This window comes from Lycium barbarum, chromosome 8, assembly GCF_019175385.1.
Source record: "Lycium barbarum isolate Lr01 chromosome 8, ASM1917538v2, whole genome shotgun sequence".
In the NCBI taxonomy this organism is placed as follows: Eukaryota; Viridiplantae; Streptophyta; class Magnoliopsida; order Solanales; family Solanaceae; genus Lycium; species Lycium barbarum.
Genome location: NC_083344.1, coordinates 97619757 through 97634975, shown reverse-complemented (window position 1 = coordinate 97634975; position 15219 = coordinate 97619757).

The following is a 15219-nucleotide window of genomic DNA, read 5'->3' as shown; positions in this document are numbered from 1 at the left end:
TGGGAAGTGTGCTTGAATTGTGAATTTGAGGTAAGTGAGACTTTAAACTTTGGGTACTTGCTTTTCAAAATTCGTTTTAAAAATATGTTTTGTCTGCCTGGTCCATGTGTTGGGGCAAGCGTGTGCTTGGCAGAATTGGTGGTTCTTAAGGCCAGCCGCATATATTTTATTTTCAAATACTCTAAAACTCTATTTATAAATTGTTTCGTAATGTGATAGGGCTGTGAGCCATGATATTGGGGCATTGTGTATGCTTTCCTTAGCATTGTGTATGCTTCTTGATTATATTGGGGCATTGTGTATGCTTCTCTTAGCATTGTGTATGCTTATTGATGATATTGGGGCATTGTATATGCTTCCCTTAGCATTGTGTATTCTTCCCTTAGCATTGTGTATGCTTCCTGACATATTTGGCACATTGTGTATGTTGCCGTGGATTCATAGTGTTGACCAATTCTTTAACTGCCACTTGTGACGGTTCGTAGTGTAAATTGTGTTGAGATATATAATATATTTGATAAACAGTGGTTTGGACCTTGGTTGCTATTATATAATGATATATTCATGTGCATAATATTTTTGTGCTTGTTGTGTGTTTGTATTTTCTAACACTTGTTCCAGGGGTATTTGAAGTGGCGGGTCGAGGATCTTACTGGGTTATATTTATGTATAACTCACTCCTTACCTGCATGTCCATGCAGATACTGTTGTTGAGAACGAGGCTGGTAATCGTAGACTTCGTGAGTGGACACTGTTGCTGAGGTGAGCCACCACATAGTTCGTGGAGGCAGCCATTTCAGCTTTATCTAGTTTAGTTCTAGTTATTTCTTTTATTTTGGGTTTACATGCCCGACACTCAAACTCATGTAACACTGTTAGATGCTCCATGGTCTTAGCGTGGGATGTGGGCTAGAGATTCTTTTATCTTAGCGCTGATTGGTTTTCATAAATCGATTATGGATTTGGTTGGCGACTATTTCGCATTTCTATCATTAATAACGTTGTTGGACCTGCACTTATTTTCTTTTAGTGCTTTTGTAAATGATTAAGAGTATGATATATGGTTCGCCTAGTGGGTGGTGTTTGCTGGGTGCCAATCACGTCTAACGGGTATTTTGGGACGTGACAAAGTTGGTATCAGAGCTTAGGCTTTAAGTCCCGGGTCATGGAGCAGTGTTTAGTAGAGTCTTGTTCATGGGTATGTAGGCGCCCATACTTATGACCTTGAGGCTACTGGACATCTAGGAAGTTTTCTCTTCTTTCATTCCTTGTTCGTGCGTGAGTTGAATCAAGTTTAACCTTGTGATATTTATTTCGCAGATGGCTAAGAAACACACATCTTCATCTGCAAAACGTGGTGCTGGACAGAGTGCTACCCGCGGTGGTAGCCAAGTTAGTGCTCATCAGACTAGAGCTCAGACTAGGACTCAGGCCACTCCTCAGCCTGAAGTTATGAATAGGGGTCAGCCCCGAGTTGCGTCAGAGCAAGTGCAGGAACAAGTGGTTCAGAACAATCCACCAGCACCAGTTGCCGCCTCTACTATTGCTATGCCCGCAGAGGTGGTGACCATATTATTGAATGTGTTGGAGGCATTGGCGCCTAATCATGGTGGAATTCCAGGTCCTCAGGCCACTTCACAAGCACAAGCTCAAGTTCAGTTGAATGTTGCGGCTAATCAGACACCTCAGTTGGCCCCTCAACAGGTTGTCCAGTCTGCAGGGCAATCTAAGGAGTTTAAGAATTTCATGGATCTTAAGCCACCAGAGTTTGATGCTTCACCTACTTCTATTGAACCTCAGAAGTTCATTGATCGTTGTGAAAAGATATTGACTACGTTGGGGCTGAAGGAGACTCGTGGTGTGGAATTTGCCACTTTCTTATTCTCAGGGTCTGCAGAGTCTTGGTGGATTTCGATTCAGAGAGGTAGACAAGCAGGGTTACCACCTATTACTTGGTCAGAATTTTTAGCGCTATTTAAGGACAGGTTTATTCCATTAAGCAAGCAAGATGACATGAGACGTCAGTTCAATAATCTGCGGCAGGAAACTATGACCGTTACAGAATATAAGGCCAAGTTTACAGATTTATCCAGGTATGTACCTTATTTGGTAGAGGATCCGAGAGAGAAGGTGAGACGATTTGTGGTTGAACTTGAGCATCGCTATCGTGGTCCTGTGGTACGAGATGTGCGATATGGTACCTATTCAGATGTAGTTGACACTGCTCTCCGTTACGAGTCCTATCTAGAGATGGACAAAGTTGAGCGTGAAAGTAAAAAGCCACGTAACACAGGTGGGTTTAGTGGTGCTCCATCTGGGGGCAAGAGTGGTTTTTATCGTGGGCAGTCCAGATCTACTCAGTCAGAATCAGTGGTGCAGTCTTCTGGTGGTTATTCCGCTAGACAGGGCCAGCAGCAGATGCAGCGGAAGGGTAATAGCTCATATCAGTCAGGTTATCATCCGAGGTGTTCTAACTGTGGTAGAAATCACAGTGGTCGTTGCTTTGGGGCAGATGGGTCTTGCTTTACTTGTGGTGAAAAGGGGCATATTGCTAAATACTGTCCTAAAGGAAATTCTGGTGCTAGTCAAGCTACTACACAGCCGCAGGGAACTACTACAGCTACACAGGGTCAGATTCAGCCAGCTAGGACCGCTCCACAGGGTGCTCGTGGACAGGGTCGACAGGGTGCACAGGTTGCTCAGGGAGGGGGTGGACCGCCGAGATTCTTTGCTATGACCAGACAGGATGTTGAGGCATCTAATGCAGTAGTCACAGGTATTATTACTATTGGGTCTCATGGTGCATATGCTCTTATTGATCCTGGTTCTACGTATTCGTATGTATCTCCTTCTTTTGCTATATTCTTAGAACGGGGAGTTGAGTCTATTAATGTGCCGTATGTGGTAGAAACCCCAGTGGGGGGAGTATTTTAGTGGATAGAGTTTATAGAGATTGTGTGATATCTGTTCAGGGCAGGGACACCGTAGTTGATCTATGTGTGTTACCGATGTCCGCTTTCGATGTGATTATGGGCATGGATTGGTTGGCATCATGTTATGCATCAGTTGATTGCTATGCTAAGCTTATACGTTTTAATTTTCCTGGAGAAACTTTAGTGTGGAAAGGCATGACTCCTGTGACTCAAGGAAAAATAATATCTTATGTAAAGGCACAGCGAATGATTAATCATGGGTGTTTGGGTTTTATTGCCACCGTTCATGATACTCAAGCGGAGAATGTTACTATTGATAGTGTTCCTGTTGTTCGCGAATTTGCGGATGTTTTTCCTGAAGATTTACCCGTCCTACCCCCGATGAGAGAAATCGAGTTCAACATTGATTTAGTTCCAGGGACTCAACCTATCTCTATTCCTCCATATCGTATGGCTCCAGCCGAGTTGAGAGAACTGAAGGTTCAACTCCAAGAGCTACTTGATAAGGGGTTCATTAGGCCTAGTGTATCGCCTTGGGGTGCACCTGTGTTATTTGTGAAGAAGAAAGATGGCACGATGAGAATGTGCATTGACTACAAGCAACTGAACAAGGCGACTATCAAGAATAAGTATCCATTACCTCGTATTGATGATTTGTTTGATCAACTGCAGGGTGCTACTCATTTTTCCAAAATCGACTTGAGATCAGGTTATCATCAGCTGAGAATCAAGACTGAGGATATCTCCAAGACAGCTTTTCGGACAAGATATGGGCACTTCGAATTTTTAGTGATGTCATTCGGGCTGACTAATGCCCCTGCAGCATTTATGGACCTCATGAACAGGGTATTCAAGCCATACTTAGACCATTTTGTGATTGTGTTCATTGATGATATTTTGGTCTACTCTCGGAGTGAGGCTGAGCATGGACAACACTTGAGAATTGTGCTACAGACACTTAAGGAACGAACACTTTATGCCAAGTTCTCAAAATGTGAGTTCTGGTTGAGCACAATTTCATTTTTAGGACACGTGGTGTCCCGAGATGGGATTCAAGTTGATCCAAAGAAAATTGAAGCAGTTCGAGATTGGCCTCAACCCACTACTCCCACAGAGATACGCAGCTTCATGGGACTAGCTGGATATTACAGAAGGTTTGTGGAGGGTTTCTCGAAGATAGCTGCTCCGTTGACACGTTTAACTCAGAAAGGTGTGGTATTCCAGTGGTCAGATGAATGTTCAGAAAGCTTTCAAAAATTAAAGACTGCATTGACTACGGCTCTGATTTTGACCTTACCTACTAATGAGGGTGGTTTCACCATTTATTGTGATGCATCTCGAGTCGGGTTGGGTTGTGTCTTGATGCAGAATGGTAAAGTGGTAGCTTATGCGTCTCGACAACTAAAGAAACATGAGAAGAATTATCCAACTCATGACTTAGAATTGGCCGCAGTTGTATTTGCACTCAAGATCTGGCGTCACTATCTTTATGGTGAGCCGTGTGAAATCTATACTGATCACAAGAGTTTGCAATACATATTCAAGCAAAAAGATCTGAATTTGAGATAGCGACGGTGGTTAGAGTTACTTAAAGATTATGATCTTACTATTTTATATCATCCTGGTAAGGCGAATGTGGTGGCAGACGCCTTGAGTAGAAAGTCTATGGGCAGCTTGACCCGATTTACTGCTGAAGAACGACCTATGGCTAAGGATATTCAGGCATTAGCCAACCGCGGGGTTCAGATTGATCATACAGTACAAGGCAGGTTACTTGCAGTTACGGTGGCACAATCGTCCTTAGTGGGGCAGGTCAAGGCTTGCCAATATGAAGATCCCCGTCTTGCTAGATTGCGAGATCGAGTGCAAAATGGAGGCGTTAAGTCATTCTCTATTGATGACGAAGGCGTGTTACTTTGTCATGGTAGACTATGTATTCCTATGGTGGGTAATGTGAAACAACTAATTCTTGAAGAGGCTCAGAGCTCGCGGTACTCCATCCACCCAAGTGCTACGAAGATGTACCAAGACTTGCGTGGATTATATTGGTGGAAAGGTATGAAGACTGATATTTTGAAGCATGTGACAAGTTTCTTAAATTGTCAGCAGGTCAAATATGAACATCAAAAACCCGGCGGAGTAATGCAAAACTTGATTATCCCAGAGTGGAAGTGGGAAAGGATTACGATGAATTTTGTAGTTGGTTTGCCGAATACTTTCAAGAAACATGACTCAGTCTGGGTGATTGTGGATAGACTCACCAAATCCGCTCATTTTATACCAGTTCGGGTTACTCATACAGCAGAGCAGTTAGCAAATATTTACCTCCATGAGATAGTACGACTTCATGGTGTGCCTATTTCTATAATATCTGATCGAGGTGCACAATTTACTGCTGAGTTTTGGAAGTCCTTTCAGAAGTCGTTGGGTTCACAGGTCGAGTTGAGTACAACATTTCATCCACAAACTGATGGACAGTCTGAGCGAGTTATTCAGATTTTAGAGGACATGCTTAGAGCATGCGCGATTGATTTTGGTGGTCAGTGGGATGATCAGTTGCCTTTGGCAGAGTTTGCTTATAATAACAGCTACCAATCGAGTATACATATGGCACCGTTTGAGGCTCTATATGGTCGCAGGTGTCGTTCACCAATTGGATGGTTCGAACCGGGCGAAGCACAACTATTAGGTCCAGATCTGGTTCAGCAAGCCTTGGAAAAAGTTGCATTGATACGAGAACGGCTTCGGACAGCACAAAGCAGACAAAAGTCCTATGCTGATAAGAAAGTACGTGATATGGAGTTCATGAAGGGGGAAAAAGTCTTTCTAAAAGTATCCCCTATGAAAGGAGTTATGAGATTCGGTCGGAAAGGTAAGTTAAGTCCTAGGTACATTGGTCCTTATGAGATTTTGGATCGAATTGGGTTGGTGGCATATAGACTTGCTTTACCTCCGAGATTGTCAGCTGTTCATCCTGTATTTCACGTGTCTATGCTAAGACGATATGTCGGTGATGATAGCCATAAGATCCATAAGATTCAACCAGAGGACGTGGAGCTCGATGAAAATTTGACTTATGAAGAGGGTCCGATATCTATTCTTGATAGGCAAGTGCGACAATTGAGGTCGAAGAAGGTAGCTTCAGTCAAAGTGTTGTGGCGTAATCATCAAACCGAGGAGGCTACTTGGGAGTCTGAGACGGATATGCGAGATAAATATCCTCATTTATTTGACGCGACAGGTATGATCTAGATCCGTTCGAGGACGAACGTCATTTTAAGTGGTGGAGAATGTAATAACCCATAATTTTTTTAGGCTTAGTTGGTAATTTAAATAAAAGAAAGAAAAAAAAAATATATAGAAGAATTAAGTGGTACAAAATAAAAGAAAAGGAGGATTAAAGGGTCCTTAAAAAAAAAGGGGAAAAAGAGATATGGGCCAAGCCCACAAAAAGAAGAAAAAGAAAATAAAGAGAAAAAGGAATAAAATTCTGATGAGCATCAGACGTGAAAACAGAAAACAAAAACGATAGAAGCAGAAACAAGAAAAAAAAACGCAGTAGAAGGAAGGGAAGAAAAAGAGGGGACAAAAATAAGGATTTTCAACCCAAATCATCAAGGTAATGTCTCTGATCTTTTATTTAAGTTTATTATATAATTATGGGTGAATCTTTATGGTGAAAACATGGGGATATTTTGAGGAATTGAGAAAGTTTAGTTCTAGGGTTCTTCAACTAAAATCATTGATTTGAAAGGGCAAATAGCGTCGGATTTTAGACTTCTATATATCGTTGGAATCCTCTCGTTAAGGCCTTTCCGAAAATATAAGTCTTGTCGGATTTTGAACACATTGACCAGAGGGCGTTTTCGTCCTTTAAAATTTGACTTTAACCGTTTAAGCCTCTAAAAATATAGAAGTGGTTTACCCTAAGGGTTTTGACCATTCTAAATCCGTTTTTGTGTAGTTTGAGGCAATCCGAAGACCCGAGAACGCAGTTTTGATTTTTTTGGGAAGTGTGCTTGAATTGTGAATTTGAGGTAAGTGAGACTTTAAGCTTTGAGTACTTGCTTTTCAAAATTCGTTTTAAAAATATGTTTTGTCTGCCTGGTCCATGTGTTGGGGCAAGCGTGTGCTTGGAAGAATTGGTGGTTCTTAAGACCAGCCGCATATATTTTATTTTCAAATACTCTAAAACTCTATTTATAAATTGTTTCGTAATGTGATAGGGCTGTGAGCCATGATATTGGGGCATTGTGTATAATTTCCTTAGCATTGTGTATGCTTCTTGATTATATTGGGGCATTGTGTATGCTTCTCTTAGCATTGTGTATGCTTATTGATGATATTGGGGCATTGTGTATGCTTCCCTTAGCATTGTGTATGCTTCCTGACATATTTGGCACATTGTGTATGTTGCCGTGGATTCATAGTGTTGACTAATTCTTTAACTGCCACTTGTGACGGTTCGTAGTGTAAATTGTGTTGAGATATATAATATATTTGATAAACAGTGGTTTGGACCTTGGTTGCTATTATATAATGATATATTCATGTGCATAATATTTTTGTGCTTGTTGTGTGTTTGTATTTTCTAACACTTGTTCCAGGGGTATTTGAAGTGGCGGGTCGAGGATCTTACTGGGTTATATTTATGTATAACTCACTCCTTACCTGCATGTCCATGCAGATACTGTTGTTGAGAACGAGGCTGGTAATTGAAGACTTCGTGAGTGGACACTGTTGCTGAGGTGAGCCACCGCATAGTTCGTGGAGGCAGCCATTTCAGCTTTATCTAGTTTAGTTCTAGTTATTTCTTTTATTTTGGGTTTACATGCCCGACACTCAAACTCATGTAACACTGTTAGATGCTCCATGGTCTTAGCGTGGGATGTGGGCTAGAGATTCTTTTATCTTAGCGTTGATTGGTTTTCATAAATCGATTATGGATTTGGTTGGCGACTATTTCGCATTTCTATCATTAATAACGTTGTTGGATCTGCACTTATTTTCTTTTAGTGCTTTTGTAAATGATTAAGAGTATGATATATGGTTCACCTAGTGGGTGGTGTTTGCTGGGTGCCAATCACGTCTAATAGGTATTTTGGGACGTGACAGTGAGACTCCTTTTGAATCAAGGATTGGCATTTCGTGGACATTGTGAAGATGAATCATCATTAAACAAGGGTAACTTTCTTGAAATTCTTTCATGGTATGCGAAGCGGTGTGATAAAATTAGTGATCTTGTTTTGAAGAAGGCTCCAAAAAATGATCAGTTGACTTCTCATAAAATTCAAAAAGATATTATCACTGCATGTAAGCTGGACACAATTAAAGCTATTATGGAGGATCTAAATGGTGACTATTTCTCATTGCTAGTTGACGAATCTTGTGATGTGTCACATAAGGAGAAAATGGCAATTGTTTTGCGATGTGTTGATAGATGGGGATCTGTGGTGGAACGCTTTATTGGGATTGTTCATGTTCGTAATACTAGTGCTTTATGTTTAAAAGAAGCAATTGTTAACTACCTTGCTCAACATTCTTTGAGTTTATCTAATATTAGTGGACAATGCTATGATGGAGGAAACAATATGAGAGGGAATCTAAGTGGCCTTAAACTTTTGATTCAACAAGAAAGTAGATCAGCTTATGTGATTCATTGTTTTGCTCATCAACTTCAGTTGACTCTTGTCGGGGTATCTATAAAATGTCTTCCAGTTGGAGAACTTGTATTGTTGGTTTCTAATGTCTTAAGTGTAGTGGGAGGTTATTTTAAATGCATGGATGAACTTCGAGAATCTCAAGCAGAAAAAGTTTAAGAGGCACTAGATATGGGCGTGGTTGAAACTGGTAAGGGCTTGAATCAAGAACTTAGTCTTGCTAGAGCTGCTGATACTCGTTAGGGTTCACACTACAAATCGTTTAAGAACTTCATTAGTATGTTTGGCTCTATTACTGATGTTCTTGATACTATTGTTGTTGATTCCGAATGTGTTGAAGATAGTCGTAAGGCAACAGGATATCTTAGAGTTTGTCAAACATTTGAGATTGATTTCATATTGCACTTAATGAGATATATTTTGGCGATTACAAATGAGCTTAATGAATCCCTACAAAAGAAAGAACAAGATATTGCAAATGCCATGTTACTTGTTAAAGTGGCGAAGAAACGATTGCAAGATCTGAGAGAGGGAGGATGGGATCCACTTATCGAGAATGTGTCTGCATTTTGTGTCAAGTATGATATTTTGGTACCTAATTTTGATGAGCTCTATATTAATTTTGGAAAATCTCGACGTAAAGTTGCGAAGCATACTTTCTCACATCACTATCATGTCTATATATTTTATAAGATTATTGATTGGCAACTTCAAGAATTCAATGATCATTTTAAGAAGGAGAGAACGGATTTTCTTATTGGAGTTGCTTGCTTGAATCCAGTTGACTCATTTTCTAGTTTTGACATCAATAAAATACTGAGAATGGCTAAATTATATCATGATGATTTTGGTGAAGATATAATGGTTACTCTTAAGAATCAGCTAGAGACTTATATTGTTGATGTCTGTGATGTTGACGAAAGGTTCTCCAACCTAAAAGGACTTGGTGATCTTTCTAAAGAGCTAGTTAAGGCAAAGAAACATTTAAATTATCCCCTTGTGTTTCGCCTTGTAAAATTTGCATTGCTCACCGCTACAGTTGAAAGATCTTTTTCGGCGATGAAGTTAATAAAGAGTGAATTGCAAAATTGAATGGATGATGACTTCATGAGCGGTTGTATGGTGGCTTATGTAGAAAAAATATATTTAAGACCGTGTCTGCTTAACTGATTTACAACAGCCATCACTCTTGAAAAGAAATCTGAAATGATTCGGATTCTTTCATATTTAAAACTTCAAAATCAGCTCTTAGATTTTGCAATTTTTATCTTCTTTATTTTATCAACTCCTTGGAGAGAATTTTATAAAATTTCCCAAGCTTCCTTTGAGGTGGTTGCATCAGCCACCTTTTCAAACATGCCATCATCCAGACATTGGTGGATGAGAGTGAGGGCTTGTTGATCTTTATTCCTTGTCTTTGTTAAGACATCTTTTTCATTTGAGACAGAGTCTCCTCATTATCGGTTTTGTAAACCGTCTATCTACAATTTCCCAAACATCTTAGGAGCTAATAATGGCTTTCATTCCTAGACACGATTTTTCATAATCTTTCTCTTGTGAGATAGGGTACTGAAAAGATAGTGGACGTTGTTGGGAAGTAGCATTACCTACTAAAGCAGGAACCAAAAACAGTAAAACAAATAAAGGAACAAGAGGATGTACTGGTCATCTTGCGATGTGCACCACTAATCTGGTCTTTGACAGGAATGGTATATTTTGCATGGATCCTTTTTCGACAATCAACACCTTTAGCATTAGCAGATTCAAGAAAGATTGTGATGCTCTTGCCTTCCTGTTTACCATTATCTGTAGGATATAGCAAAATTTTCCTGCATCCAAACACATCAAATTGTATAAAGGAGAAAGTAATACTAAAATCGGGTTGTACTTTCTTAACTTCACTTATTTATGATTTATATGGTATGATCTCATAAATATTAGGAATCTTATTATTTTTTTTTTTGATAAATTCATGAAATGCATATATGTTGTGTTTAGGTATGAAATTAGTTTTATAATTAACTTTTTTGTTTCATTGCTAAATCAAAATCTATTAACTAAGATATGTTCTAGATACATACATAAGATTATGTAAAAATTTACTTTCAAGTTGAGGTATGATACAAACAGTGGTGCATCTAGGAGTAGGTTTCTGGGTTTACGCAAAACTATATTCCCCTCCCTCGAATATGTATAGTAATGTTATACTAGTTTTAAAAAAAATATATAACTGTGTGCATTCAACCTCAAAGTATGATATAAATTTGGTGCACCTCTCTAAGTGAGGTTGGGATTTCAAATCTTTGGTCTCTTATCACTTCATCTTTTTAACAAGTACTTTTGTTCTTTTCCTCTCTTTCTTTGTTTGGTTATTTTTCAAAATTTAAAAGTCTCACACAATTAAAAAGGGGATAAATAACTAATACCAATCCTCAGGGGACTACTGAGCAAATTTCTTCCTATTTCTGGGAGTGGTTGTACAAAAAAAATGAGAAAGTGACAAAAATAAGTGAGACTTTTGAGACTTCCCTAGCCATTGGTGGCGGGTTTAGCATTGTTTGGTAGAAACCTTTAGAACCAGTGATTGCTCCTTGCTTTCCAACACATCTGCAACACAATTGGCCTCTCTAAAAGTAACACCACGAACAAAGTCTAGGCAAAATTGTACTTTTGTAATCCGTGGAGTAGCAGGTTCGAGAGGTCTTGGTGTGTGACAACCAAAAGTTACGCTTGATATATAATACTCGAATCACTTATGTTCTTACTACCTAAGAGAGGAAATGAAAAGAGGGACCATGTGCTCAAGTTAGAACACGACAGAGCGAGGAATGTTGGGATAGGGATCATTCATACGCGGATGGATTTTGTCAATTCTCATGTGTCCCTGCATGTCGGCTTGGCTGTCAACATCATTTCTATGTGGCCATGAAGGAACCTAGAAATACTGTTCCAAAAAGAATTTAAGAGACTTGTTAAATAATAAATTATTTACCTTCCCTCCCCCCACCCCCCAAAAAAAAAAAAAACTCATCTAAGCTGTCTAGCAGAACAATTCTATATATAGCAAAAGATATCAGTTAAAATATACCCTATACTACTAGGTTAAACCATTCCTGACACCAAGTACAGTAACATTTGCTTCCACAATGCAGCAGTATTCGACAAGGAAGCCTTTCTTTGGATCCTTCAATTCACTTAGCGGCATAAACGCCCTCCGTCCCCAACTGTCTTTAGCAGCTTGAAACCAATTTGAATCTGAAACCAACCCCAAATATCTGTTAGGATTTTGAAATGCTTCTAATCATTTAGTTAATTGATTATTTGATAATCGACTAAATTTGATCAATTTTATGAAAATAATAGTTGGTTATTTCCAAAAAGACACTAATTTCAACAATATGATTCGACTCTTTTTTTTTTTTGCCGGGAACAATAAGATTTGAGTGGATAAAATAACTCTACCATGAAAACTGACAAACACAAATTACCAATATTTGTTTTTTTTCCTTTTTTAAAAAAGAAAGAAGAATCTTAAAATTGGCTATACCTTGCTCAATTGGGCAAGATGGTCACCTAAAAGACTACTATAAAACATATCATCATTTTAACCTCATAGAAATGAGGGCTGGGCCAAATACGGTGGAGCAGAAAGAATTCTTCTCAATCATTTTGAGAGAGAGAGAGAGAGAGCGCGCGCTATTATACAAGCAAGCTCTATCTACACATTTTTGAAAAGCTTGTGCATGTTCCCATAATTCCATTGACAATCAACTAAATAATGCTTGGCAGACACGATTCCGCCAAATCTTTTCTTTTGTTAGAACTAGTTTCCAGATTTTTTCTACAATTACCTTGGTAACTACTCCCTCCATCTCAAAATATTTGTCGTCCTTACTAAAAATACTTGTCTCAAAATATTTGTCGTTTTATTCACCCAAGATAAAATTAAGTATCTTTGTCCCATGTTTCCCTTGTATTAATTACACCAATGGGTTGGTTTTGTGAGTTCACATACCAATATTTAAGGTTTCATCATTAATGGAGTAAATATTTATTGAGGAGAGAGAGAGCATGATGAAATATGTTAAAAGAGTAAAATAGTCAAAATGCTACCTTATATGCTTTCTTAATGGGCGTATAAATAAAAAATGCGACAAATATTTTGAGACGGAGGGAGTAGTAATAGTCATTTCCAATAAGCTGAAATTATCTTGGGAGATATGTTAGTAATTAAATAAAATTCCTATCTTTAGTGATAAAAACTAAGCGTCCACCAAAACAGATAAGGGGCCATGTACCTTAGCTGTTCCCTCAAGCTAAAACATAAAGTAAAAAAGACACGATGTTTACGTGGAAAACTCCTTGCTCAAGGGATTAAAAATCACGACCTACCTTGGTAGGATTTCCAACTTCACTAACTGAGCAAAGTCTTTCAGATTACAAGCCTTTTGCAACTAAGGGATTAGCCCACTAATCCCTTCCCTTACAATACCTCTGTTGCAAGCACTTACTTGACTAACTCTAGCCAAGAACCAAGCTGATTCAACTACTTCTAGCTGAACTTCAACTCACCATAACTAACTATAGTTAGGCGTCAACACAAAAAGCTTAATAAACCAAACACCTATAAAAGGCCTTCTTAAAAGAAGTGTAGGTTTACAATATTTAGACCAAAAGATAAAGACTAAAATAACCTAGGACTTAAGATATCTTCCGTATTGGGATCTGGTCCTTGGAGTTATTTAGTCTTGATCTTGAAAGCTCTGAGAAAACAATGGCGGCTACTCTTTTCAACAATGAGAATAATATGTTTTGAGTTACCAGGTCAAACAAATCCCAACATATAGTTTATTTAGGGGGCCGAGTGAGGAGCATGTGAGAAGCATGTGACATAGATAGAGATATTGCAATGATCCGTCTGTCCTGCTGTGGCTTTGCAAGTCGGAACAGTGCCACAGCTTTACAGCTGTCACAGTCGTACTGTGTCCAGGGGACCTGATCAAGGACCTGGTCCCTGATGCATATGTCGATCATCAAAACTCATAACTCATCAATTTCCCCCTTTTTGATGATGATAAACTCGTAAGTGATGTTCCCTTGGAGAACCAAGTTCCCCCTGTAGATTTGGCCCCAACAACATGTAGCATTGAATATTTGCATTTTCATATAGAGAACTAGGTTCCGTTTGCAACTACTAATACTATCACACACAACTTCCCCCTTTTGGCATCATTGAAAAGAGATAAGAAATGTGACAAGCAATAAGACGTTCAGAAACATTGACCCAGACCGCTTGTGCAACGCAGCATGAGTACCAACAGAAACAGGAAAGCACCAAAAGAAACATATGAAAAAATCAAAGAATGTGCCAAGCATAAGAAAGATTTAGTATAAAAACATAGTAATCAATGCAATACACACATACTAAATTAAAACATCAAAATGCCAATATCAAAGAAAAAAAGTGACGGAATAGAGGATCAGGGTTGGACAGGGTTGGAATAACTGGCAGGGTTGAAAGCTTTGAACATCATGTCTAGTCTGCCTTCGCAGCTTTATGATTAGCCAGGATTTACTCTTCGAGCTAGACAACTTTGTTCATGAGACAGGAATTAACCTCTTGCAATTCTGCAACTTCTGTCGCTGTATCATCACTGCGACCAGGTAACTCCAGCTTTAGTCTGGTGATTTCGGCCTTCAACAAGGTGGTCTCAACCTGCAACCTCTCAACATCAACCAAGATTTTTTCATTTGCTTTAATCAGACCGGATATGGTAGATGTGGTCCCTGCTCTTCCTTTTTTGGGAACACATTCACACTCTTCCAAAGTGGACATAGAGAACATCTACTTCTTGGTTCCTTTGGAAGCTTTACCAAGAGGCACATTAAAATGCTCAAGCACTTTGGTAAGAAGAAAGCTGTTACACTCCATAATAATCCGTGCTACTGTATTAAAACAAGAAAGAATGAGTTAAGAAGGTTCAAGGAAAGTTAATCGAGTTAGTAAGAATATCGTTATATATATGGTTGTCTTAAGTATCTCGAGGTGACATGGTAACCTAAAGGATTTGAAATCGCGTTATGAGTATGTATATGAGGTGATGTGAGTAACCTTTTAAAGTATATGAGATTATTAGTAATGATATAGAAGATGGACAAAAGATAGGAATATACTTTTGCGATTGGAGTTTCGTTGAAGCTTTGTGAGTTCTCTAGTTATGTTTAAGGTTATTGTGATTCTCCGGACCCTTCGAGACGTGTATATGGATTTTTATTGATGTATATAAGTGTGTATATATATGTGTATAAGAGGTTATATGAGTTTGGAAGAGGATTAGAAGTTAAACGAAATGAATCGGAACAATTTCAGTAAAATCTCGGACCCGATTTTAGCCTATATTGTAGGAGGCATATCTCCTAGTATATAATGAGTTTTAAGGTGTTTCAAAAGCCTAAGATTAAGTTCATCGAGTCTAGTTTGCAACGCAACAAACCGCTCGTCAAAATGATATCGGGGTAAGGAGATATGGACGATGCAAGTTGGGCTGAGTATTAAGACTTAAATATTCACAAATTTTGCACTAGTGGCCGTGTGGGGTCCACTAGCACATAACAAATCAGATTTT